The sequence below is a fragment of the Electrophorus electricus genome, chromosome 6 (genome assembly GCF_041902795.1).
Source record: "Electrophorus electricus isolate QZ-2024a chromosome 6, ASM4190279v1, whole genome shotgun sequence".
Classification (NCBI taxonomy): Eukaryota; Metazoa; Chordata; class Actinopteri; order Gymnotiformes; family Gymnotidae; genus Electrophorus; species Electrophorus electricus.
In genome coordinates, this window is record NC_137502.1 from 16,494,663 (window position 1) to 16,505,000 (window position 10,338).

The window sequence follows — 10,338 nt, forward strand, 5'->3', positions numbered from 1 at the left end:
ACGGCCACTATACAGACGCACGGCCACTATACAGACGCACGGCCACTATACAGACGCACGCCCACTATACAGACGCACGCCCACTATACAGACGCACGGCCACTATACAGACGCACGGCCGCTATACAGACGCACGCCCGCTATACAGACGCACGCCCGCTATACAGACGCACGCACGCCCGCTATACAGACGCACGCACGCCCGCTATACAGACGCACGCACGCCCGCTATACAGACGCACGCCCGCTATACAGACGCACGCCCGCTATACAGACGCACGCCCACTATACAGACGCACGCCCACTATACAGACGCACGGCCACTATACAGACGCACGGCCACTATACAGACGCACGCCCACTATACAGACGCACGCCCACTATACAGACGCACGGCCACTATACAGACGCACGCCCACTATACAGACGCACGCCCACTATACAGACGCACGGCCACTATACAGACGCACGCCCACTATACAGACGCACGGCCACTATACAGACGCACGCCCACTATACAGACGCACGGCCACTATACAGACGCACGCCCACTATACAGACGCACGCCCACTATACAGACGCACGCGCACTATACAGACGCACGCCCACTATACAGACGCACGCCCACTATACAGACGCACGCCCACTATACAGACGCACTATACAGACGCACGCGCACTATACAGACGCACGCCCACTATACAGACGCACGCCCACTATACAGACGCACGCCCACTATACAGACGCACGCCCACTATACAGACCCACGCCCACTATACAGACCCACGCCCACTATACAGACGCACGCCCACTATACAGACGCACGCCCACTATACAGACGCACGGCCACTATACAGACGCACGGCCACTATACAGACGCACGGCCACTATACAGACGCACGCCCACTATACAGACGCACGGCCACTATACAGACGCACGGCCACTATACAGACGCACGCCCACTATACAGACGCACGCCCACTATACAGACGCACGGCCACTATACAGACGCACGGCCACTATACAGACGCACGGCCACTATACAGACGCACGCCCACTATACAGACGCACGCGCACTATACAGACGCACGCCCACTATACAGACGCACGCCCACTATACAGACGCACGGCCACTATACAGACGCACGCCCACTATACAGACCCACGCCCACTATACAGACGCACGCCCACTATGCAGACGCACGCCCACTATACAGACGCACGCCCACTATACAGACGCACGCCCACTATACAGACACAAGACCACCACACCCCTCCATCAGAGGGTAAGGCAGGTGAGCCATGGGCAGTCCACTCCTCTCTGCCCACGCACAGCCACATGGACGGATGGACGGCTTCTCCGCCCAGGACAACATTAACTGACCACACTGGAATGACTCTCCACACCCCGATGAGAAGGAAACCGCTAGGGGCAAATGTTGAGATTCAAACCCGCAGATGAACGAGCCGACGCGCAGGCATGTTTAATTGGCACAGGGGCTTTTGTAATACACGTCACCACTATGCAGTGCACACAGCCTTCCGTGAGCAATGCACTGTAATCGAATATAATGTGTGTAATAATGCATTAAACATGTTGGCATGCGCTTGCTCGCATGCGTGCACACACACACACACCATAAACGCTCTTGATCTCAGGTGTTGACGCTGCCTTCCTGGAAGCTTAGCAACGGCAGCCCGTCAACGACTAGCCTCTCTTACCGGAACTCCATACTGAGACCAGTCCACTTAGCCAGAAAGCCAGCGCTCACGCACAGAGAGAGACACAACATCAGGGATGGAGACTGAAGAGAGACAGACAGACAAGGAAGAAAGACAGCGAGACAGTGAGTGACAGTGAATAAGGCAGAGGGAGAAACTTCTGGTCCTTTCCAGGTTCCCCATCAGTTGGCGTGTGCCCAGCCCTGGGAGGAGACCCACTGCCATTGTAATGGACGCTGACGCATCCAGCAGTCTGGCAACCTGCACCTTTAACTTCAGCACAAGGGGCTGTCAGCGCGTGCCAAAATCGCATCTCTCCGGCTTCCGCTGTGCCACTCTGCTTCATCACTCGAGCTTTTTTGGAATGCCACCCCCCGCCCACACACACCCCCTCGTCCCCACCTCCCCACGCCCCCCTACCGTTCAACTGAATCTGAATAACGCTTTCCACAAGAAACGGCGGGCCTCACACAGGAGCCGCTCGTGCATTCTTCAAAAATAGAAATGAAACCTGATGTTTGCGCTAAACCTGAGATTATTCCCAACCGTGATATTAGACTTTTCATTCGGATACTCCCCCATGGCGATCCAAGTCATGACAGTAGCCATTCATCGGATCTGTTAAGGCTCCGTGGTTTCGATTAAACTCCATTTCGCCGTACGGCAGTTTGTGATGTTTGACAGTGACAGTTGCTGTCCAGGAAAATGTCATGCCTCGTAACCTGTTACGATATCTGTGCTATTGTCATGTACAGCTATGTGATGACGAAAAACCTATCGCATATATATCAAACCATATCTTCTTTATTTCAGTAATGGTACTGATACTGGATAACCACACGTACACCACTAACTTTTGTTCTTATTTCTGTGTGCTTAGAAAATCTTAACACAAGATGCTGTATAATAGCATTTCCACTTCAGACCAACTGTGTAGGGACAGCAGGCAACACACACACACACACACACACACACGCAGACAATTACTCCCCATTCTCATGTTCAGAGGACCAGTGTGGTGAAGAAATACGTCTCTGCAAACAGAAACGCGCATGTGTGTGTGTGTGTGTGTGTGTGTGTGTTCAATACAGTGAACATTTAGATGAAAATTTTTTTTTATAACAACAGAGGAGAAGAAAAGGGAGACAAAGCAAGAAGGAAGAGAAGAGGAGAGACCTGAAAGCAGTCGACGGGGGGTTGTGAGAATATTAAAACTGCAATAAGCAGACAGTGGGGAACCATGTTACAGCTGGGAGCAGGTTACATGCTTATGTACATGTTAATGAATGTGCCACCCGGGGCAGGGGAGGGGGGCTTTACTTCTAATGTATATTTCATCCGCCTGTTCCTGGGGGTGCCATCCTATACTGATGTAAGCAGCCTCAGGAGATCCAGGGCTGCGTTTCTCACATGAACTAATGCGTTCGGAAATGCGCTGGCGTGTCTATTGTCCTTTGCATCAAGCGTGTTTGGGGCAGTAAAATATGATGCACTTCTTATTTCTCTAAGGTCAGAAATACTGAGTCTGTCCACATCGTTGCGCATCACGCTGCGACTCTTGGTCATGGTAGGTCATGATGTAACCCCAGACTATGAGTTACTATGGAGATCGTTTCCAAAAAAATCAGTGGTTAAGTTACTTGACTTGCAATCATAAGGTTGCTGGTTCAAGCCCCACCACTGCCAAGGTGCCACTGTTGGGCCCCTGAGCAAGACCCTTAACTCTCAATTGCTCAATTGTACTCAGATATAATTGTAAGTTGCTCTGGATAAAAAGCATCACCTAAATGCCAGAAATAAAACTGAATATAAATAAAATAAATAAAACCAACGACTCGAAGGCCCTGCTATGGAGCTGATCTGAGACAGCAGCATACATCCCACCTCAGTAGTGGCCCAAACCTCCAACACACACACACACACACACACACACACACACACACACACACACACACACACACACACTTCAGTCTGCGAACCAGCACCACCCCAGCCCATTTATCAATAATCAGCTTCAAATACTGTGAAAAAAAACCCACACACACTTAGGGTTAGCTTGTGTGAGACATTTTGGTCCATGAGAGGGAGAAAGTGAGTGTGTGTGTGTGTGTTTTTGTGTAGAGAAGTTACAGAGCCTTGTCCTGTCCCAGGAGCCCTGTGGACATCATGCCCAAAGTCCCACTATAGCAGATGGCACTAGAAACAGGCACTGCCAATTTACATGTAAATAGAGAGAGAGAGAGAAAGAGAGAGAGCGAGAGAGAGAGAGAGAGAGAGAGAGAGAAAGAGAGAGAGCGAGAGAGCAAGAGAGGCTGTACAGGATGTTCCATGTTTCCATTCTCGGTCTAAGACAATGTGAGCCTTGCGTGAGCCAAAAAGTGGGAGATAAAGAGATGAGAGGATGAGGGACAGAAAACGCGAGCTGAGAGGGAGAAGGTAACGGGGAGGGGAAAGGATGGGGCAGAGAGGGCGAGCGAAAGGAGGAGGAGAATTAAGAGGAACACAAAGAGGGGGAGGCGACGAGAGGCCCCGAGACAGGCAGGCGGAAAGAAGAGAAAAAGAAAGGGAACTAAGAAAACAAAAAAGAAGAAAGGAATATAAAGACAGACAGACATGGACAGAAAGAGAGAGAGAGACAGAGAGATAAGGTTTGTGATAAATGGACAGAATTGGAAAAAATGTTCTGGTCTAAAGAGATAAACAGATGTCACTAATAAAAAATGTAGTGTAGCTGTGAGGCATGACTCAGCACAAAGAGCTTGCTAAGCAGTGGACAAGTGCACTAATGCCAGGGTAGCGCACGCGCACACACACACACACACACACACACACACACACACACACACGCGCGCGCAAACATGCACACGCTTAAAATGCTGAGATCTAGAGAGGGTAATATATTCTAAGTGCATTCAATTGTCAATTGTACTGAACCGACCCGACTAAAGCCTTCAATCAATGAAGAGATGAATTACTCCACACACACACACACACACACACACACACACACACAAAGCTGGAGTGCAGGACCCGAGTCCTCCCACTTCTGAACACCTCCAGACGGGTGAACTATGGCGGCTTTCGTCTACGGCATCAAACAAGCTACAGTTTCCCTACCTCATACTCACACAGGAAAAATCACTCACACCAAAGCCCTCTAGCCCAAAGTCACACGCTTCAAATACTGGCCCATAAAATCCAGAACTTTGCTACCCGGCGGTGGAGTTGAGGGAGAGGCGAGGTGAGGGTGGGAAAGTGGGGCCTTAAGAGGCGTTAAAATGGTCAGGCGCTCCTCGGGCGGGCATTAGCATGGCTGGCCTGAGTCCAGCAGACAGATGGCAGCAGTGAGGAGACCTCGAACACGGGGGAAGAAGCTGTCAGACACCTTGTGATGCATTACGTCAGATGCTGTGTGTGTGTGTGTGTGTGTGTGTGTGTGTTGCTCAGTCAGTGAAGCATAATGCATGAGACCCCTGGTGATCTGTTGGTTTAGGGATCATAATTCTTCCTTGCTTTCCCTGTCTCGGGGGTGGGATCAGAGAGGGAGAATTACATTTTTATTTCTCATTACGCCAGAAGCCTCTCCTTAGGGCTCTGGCGTACGGAACAGAGCGGCCGGACAGCAGAGGAAGGCGGGCTTCCAGGTTGAGAGGAGGGGCCCACGGGGCCACGGGGCCCAGGCTGGGCGGCTGATTGCGCTGCCGACCTGCCGCAGAGCCGCTCTAGCTGGGGACGCGCCCTTAGATCCCGCTGCAGAGCCGCTCTAGCCGACATCGTTCGCCAAGGCAGCACGCACAAGTTGGTACAAATATTTCAAATTTAACATCTGGCCACATGGCCAGCGTGATACACATGGCCACGCACACAACGTGCAAGACACAAGACCCTTTTTCAGGAAACTCTTAGCTGGTTCTACAGTTCTAGGGAGCCTTGTGTTCACTAAGTGGTCACAGACACAGAGGTCTATGAGCTCTGAGTCAAAGAGTAAACGCATTTCTATTGGCCAGCTGGTTTCATCAATTAATTCTTCTTGCGAGCTCGGGCTAATTAGCAAAGCTTGAGTTTTGCTTTCTGAACCGGCACTGAAGACCCTGGGGGAGCAAAGGCTCAGGTCTCCATAGAGACAGGTTATTACATTATTACATCACGCTTCTCATGCTAAATTTAATGTCGTTGTGGAGTGCCAGCAGTGGAATTATGACAGCGGTGGTTTCAGTCACCAAAGGAACCATCGCTGTGAACGTAACTCATATCAAAGCATTTCAGGTTAAGGTATAGAAATGAACTGAGAACCATCTCAACGTCTGGGGCTGTGCTCTCGAGTTCTCTGATCCCTCGGCACTATACAGAGTCTGTGCTCGGTGCCCAACACATACAGTGACAGACTTTTGAGATATTCACATCTATTTTAAGAATGTGAGAAAATTCAAAAAGGAACAGGCCAGGCTGTGGATTTCTGACGGAGGATGTATTCTTCTACCTCTCACACAGCACGGATTTTATACACACACACAAACACACGCACGCAATATGCACAGACACTGTTTATGTGCATTCATACATCAACACACACGCTCATTCATACACACAGACACATACAAATGCACAGCACCAAAAACACACACACAACTCAGGAATTCTAAGAACTCCTAGCATGTCACATAGTTCCCTCCGATGCTATTTGGATGGCATTTCTCCACAGAATAGTGCCGAGGCTGATGCACATTTACATCGCTCCCATTCCCCTACATACCATACGTCCCCCGCCCCTCAACCCCCACACACCAGCACGCCGTCATCCGCCGCTCCAACGTCTCCGCTCTCCTCTGCCACCCACAGTCACGTTCCGTCCCTTCCGTCTCCCTCATCCGTGCATCTCCGACCCTGCCCCCTCGCTGACGGTCCGGAGCCGTGCGCAAACAGGCTCGTCAGAGGTGGTGTGCGCCCAGCAGAGTTACGAGTGCTCCTCCTGCCCTGCCGCTGGAATGATGAGGATGATTCACTGCGTGTGTGTGCGTGCGTGCGTGTGTGTGTGTGTGTGAGTGAGTGAGTGAGTGAGTGAGTGAGAGAGAGAGATCGGGAGAGAGATGCTGCATTGACGACTTCTCTCTTTAGCGTAAAACCTTTGCTTTAGGGGAAGGCATGCACACAGAGCTGCACCCGCTCACACGCACACACACTTCTAGTGGCTTGTCTTGCCATTGTTGATGGCAGTAAGACAGTCAGCGTTTGGGCTTCAGTTAGCCTTAGTCAAACGCCTTTACTGCTGCGTCAACTTCCATCTAGTGCTGGTGTGTGCGCGCTTGTGTCGGAGGAGCAGTTGATGAGTGTGTGTGTGTGTGTGTGTGTGTGTGTGTGTGTGTGTGTGTGTGTGTGACCTGCTTCAGCCTTATTATACACAGCTATTCAAAACCTACAAAAGCGAGCTTACGTCCCCCCCCCTTCTCCCCAAAGGCTGGGGATAACAGCAGGCTTGTATGACCTCAGGCCGAAAGCTTCCATTGTCCCACCCTAGAAGTTTGAGATTGCAAAAAAAAAAACACCCATATTTACTGATTTATTTATTTATTTATTTTACAAAAAGAGCGCATACTTGCCTGTAAAAATCTTTTTGATACTTTGCTGTGAACGTTTGTGTACACAGAGTTGGTGTGTGTGTGTGTGTGTGTGTGTGTGTGTGTGTGTGTGTGTGTGTGTGTGTGTGTGCGCAAGCGAAAGATAAAGAGAGAACAATGTGTGTAGCCTGGGGTACAATAGGCCACTCCATTATTCATCAGGTCCAGAGTGGGAGTCAGCCAGGCCAGCCCTCCGTCCTGCCCCTCCACCCAGCCCTCCGTCCTGCCCCTCACCCAGCCCTCCACCCAGCCCTCCGTCCTGCCCCTCCACCCAGCCCTCCGTCCTGCCCTTCACCCAACCCTCCACCCAGCCCTCCGTCCTGCCCCTCACCCAGCCCTCCACCCAGCCCTCCGTCCTGCTCCCCACCCAGCCCTCCGTCCTGCCCTTCACCCAACCCTCCACCCAGCCCTCCGTCCTGCTCCCCACCCAGCCCTCCGTCCTGCCCTTCACCCAACCCTCCACCCAGCCCTCCGTCCTGCTCCCCACCCAGCCCTCCACCCAGCCCTCCGTCCTGCCCCTCCACCCAGCTCTCCGTGCTGCAGTGTCTGTCCCCTTGGACTGCATGCCTGGGTATCAGGTAGAGCGCACGAGAGGGAGGGGGCAGGGTCGCTTAAGTTCACGTTCGGATGGGAGCGCAGGGTAGTCTGTATGCGGCACGCACACCATTAGAAACAGAGAAAGAAGAGAAAAACATGGAGGGAGAGAGCGAGGGAGAGGGAGGGAGAGAGAGAGAGAGAGAGAGAGGGAGAGAGAGCACGCTGCCTGAATGTGTGTCAAGTACCTTTGTTCTGTATGCACAGAGACTAAGATAAAGAAAGCAAGACGGCGAGAAACAAATCCAAAAACAAACAGTGAAAGACTGTTGGGAAGAAACGGTTGGAAAAGGTCGAACAAGGAAACGGGGAGCAAATGAACAAAAGAAAGGAAGAAATGGAAAAAGAAAGAAAGACAGGCAGACTGGAAGAATGTAAATCAGCCCAACAGCAAGAGCAGCAGATGGTTCCATGCCGTCTATGTGTGCGGAGCTACATGCCTGAGCATCCACCCACCTGACTGCCCTCCACACTGGTGGACACGCCCATCCACCTTTATCTGCTGACCCACTTACTCTGTGCTTCCAAGCCCAGCAGTACAGCTGCTAATCTCAGCTTTTCAGTCTGATACTTTTCCACTCCCAAGTTGTTGGGTTTTTTGGTAGGTTGGTTTTTCCCCCTGTCGTTATTTCCTGGAGGTAACAATGACTCTGCATGAACAAGGTGTTTCAACAACTCCGCCCCCCCGTGCTAGTTTCTCTGGGTGTGGTGTCCGTACGTGGGGACACACATCACACAATGGTCTCGCCTGCTGCAAGCAGCCGATTTGACCTGATTACCCAGCCAATCTCGAGCCACGGCAGGTGTGTTAGTGCAGGGGGTCCCCAGGCCTGGGTGTGGGAACCATGGCTACACAGGCAGTGCTAGAGCCACAGTGGGCGAAAGAATATGGAGAGTATGGCAGTACAGTGGTTCCAGGAGCATCCTGTAATGCACCTGGTCTGCTGCATATTTCCACAGAGAACAGGCATGTGGTAAAGTGTGTGTGTGTGTGTGCGCGGAAGCACGTAGGAACGGAAGATGGAGACAGAGAGGGGAAAACCATGGGGAATTTGAGGTGTGTGTGATTGATTCGGTGTCTAAGTAGGGAACAGTATGCAAGTATTTGTGTGGTGGGTGTGTGTGTGTATTGAGGGTGCGGTGGAGTGCCTTCTCTGGCATGGACAAACAGACCTGCCGCTGATCAATTCCAGAGCACAGCAAACCCAACACTACCCCAACCTGCCTTCACAACGGGCTTCCAGACTAGCTGCCCTGGCTAGTCACACTCACGATCTCGTGGCCAATCCCAGCGCAGCCCAAGCCGGGCGTCCTGCAGTATCATGCTTCAGCGTACTTCCCACATTTCACTTCCTGTATTCATCTATACTACTTCCTAATTTCAGTGGCAGGGGAACAAATCTGTACAAATGTCACGCAGCCTACGAGGACCCTCATATGGCTCACACACTCCGATATTCTATTCTATTCATTCAAGACAAGATAAAGATGTGAAATGAGTGTTATTACCCAAAACCTTGTTGCCATTCCAGCCAAAGCATTACCCAAAGCAACCAGCGCAGGAATGTCTGTGACTGATTTGTTCACAGCTGCACTTCCACGAGAGCAGCGCACACCTTCAGTAGTGATTCCAAGCGAGGCAATTGAGGTCACGGAGGAAAAAGGGAGGCGTTACACGTGTGGTCATTCATGTATTTTATAACTCCATAATGGTATGTGTGCATGTCAATGGGCGCATTATTAAGAATTGTTTTTTTTTTTAAAGAGTTCTTTCCACTTTGGCATTTTAACCTTTGCGTTTAAGGGAGACATCAGACAACTTTCTAAAAGCTACTACTGGACAAGTATCGTTGACATCACTAAATAAGAGCAGCGTTACTCTTTGCTGGAACTCCCACGGAGACGCATGCACGCACCCACACACGTTTTATGGATCACTTCATAATTTAGCATGACAAACATGAAATACAGTGGAGATGTTGTGTCCAGACATTCTGATGTGTTTTGTCATGTGTAGGTATTACAGCTCAGAAATGTGTTCCTCTTTTTACAATTATTAAACAATCATTTCAAGAACAGCATCCGTCTTTTAATGCAAATGCTTCGAGTTCCTTTTAACCAGAGCTGCTAAGAGAACAACATAACTAAACAAATATGCAATAAATATGGTTTTACAACCTGGGGCAGTAGGCGCTCAATGAATAATAGATGTTACACATGCCATTTAATATGAAAAGCTACTTTAGAACTTGCATAAATTATTTAAGATAGGATGAACATTTTAAGCTTTAGAATAATAATAACTCTATTGACTGGAAGAGAGATATAGAAACATTACATATTACATCACAATTACATTATATTTACAATGAATTAGAAGAACTGGCAACTGAACAAGGAATCTCA

The 10,338-nt window shown here is 50.3% G+C and overlaps 1 protein-coding gene across 7 annotated transcripts in view; it reads right to left on the bottom strand.

The window, feature by feature from the left end:
• The window catches only part of pak1 (p21 protein (Cdc42/Rac)-activated kinase 1), a 34,426-nt gene that overhangs the window by 17,810 nt on the left and 6,278 nt on the right, over positions 1 to 10,338 (bottom strand). The gene's annotated exons all lie outside the window — the stretch shown is intronic.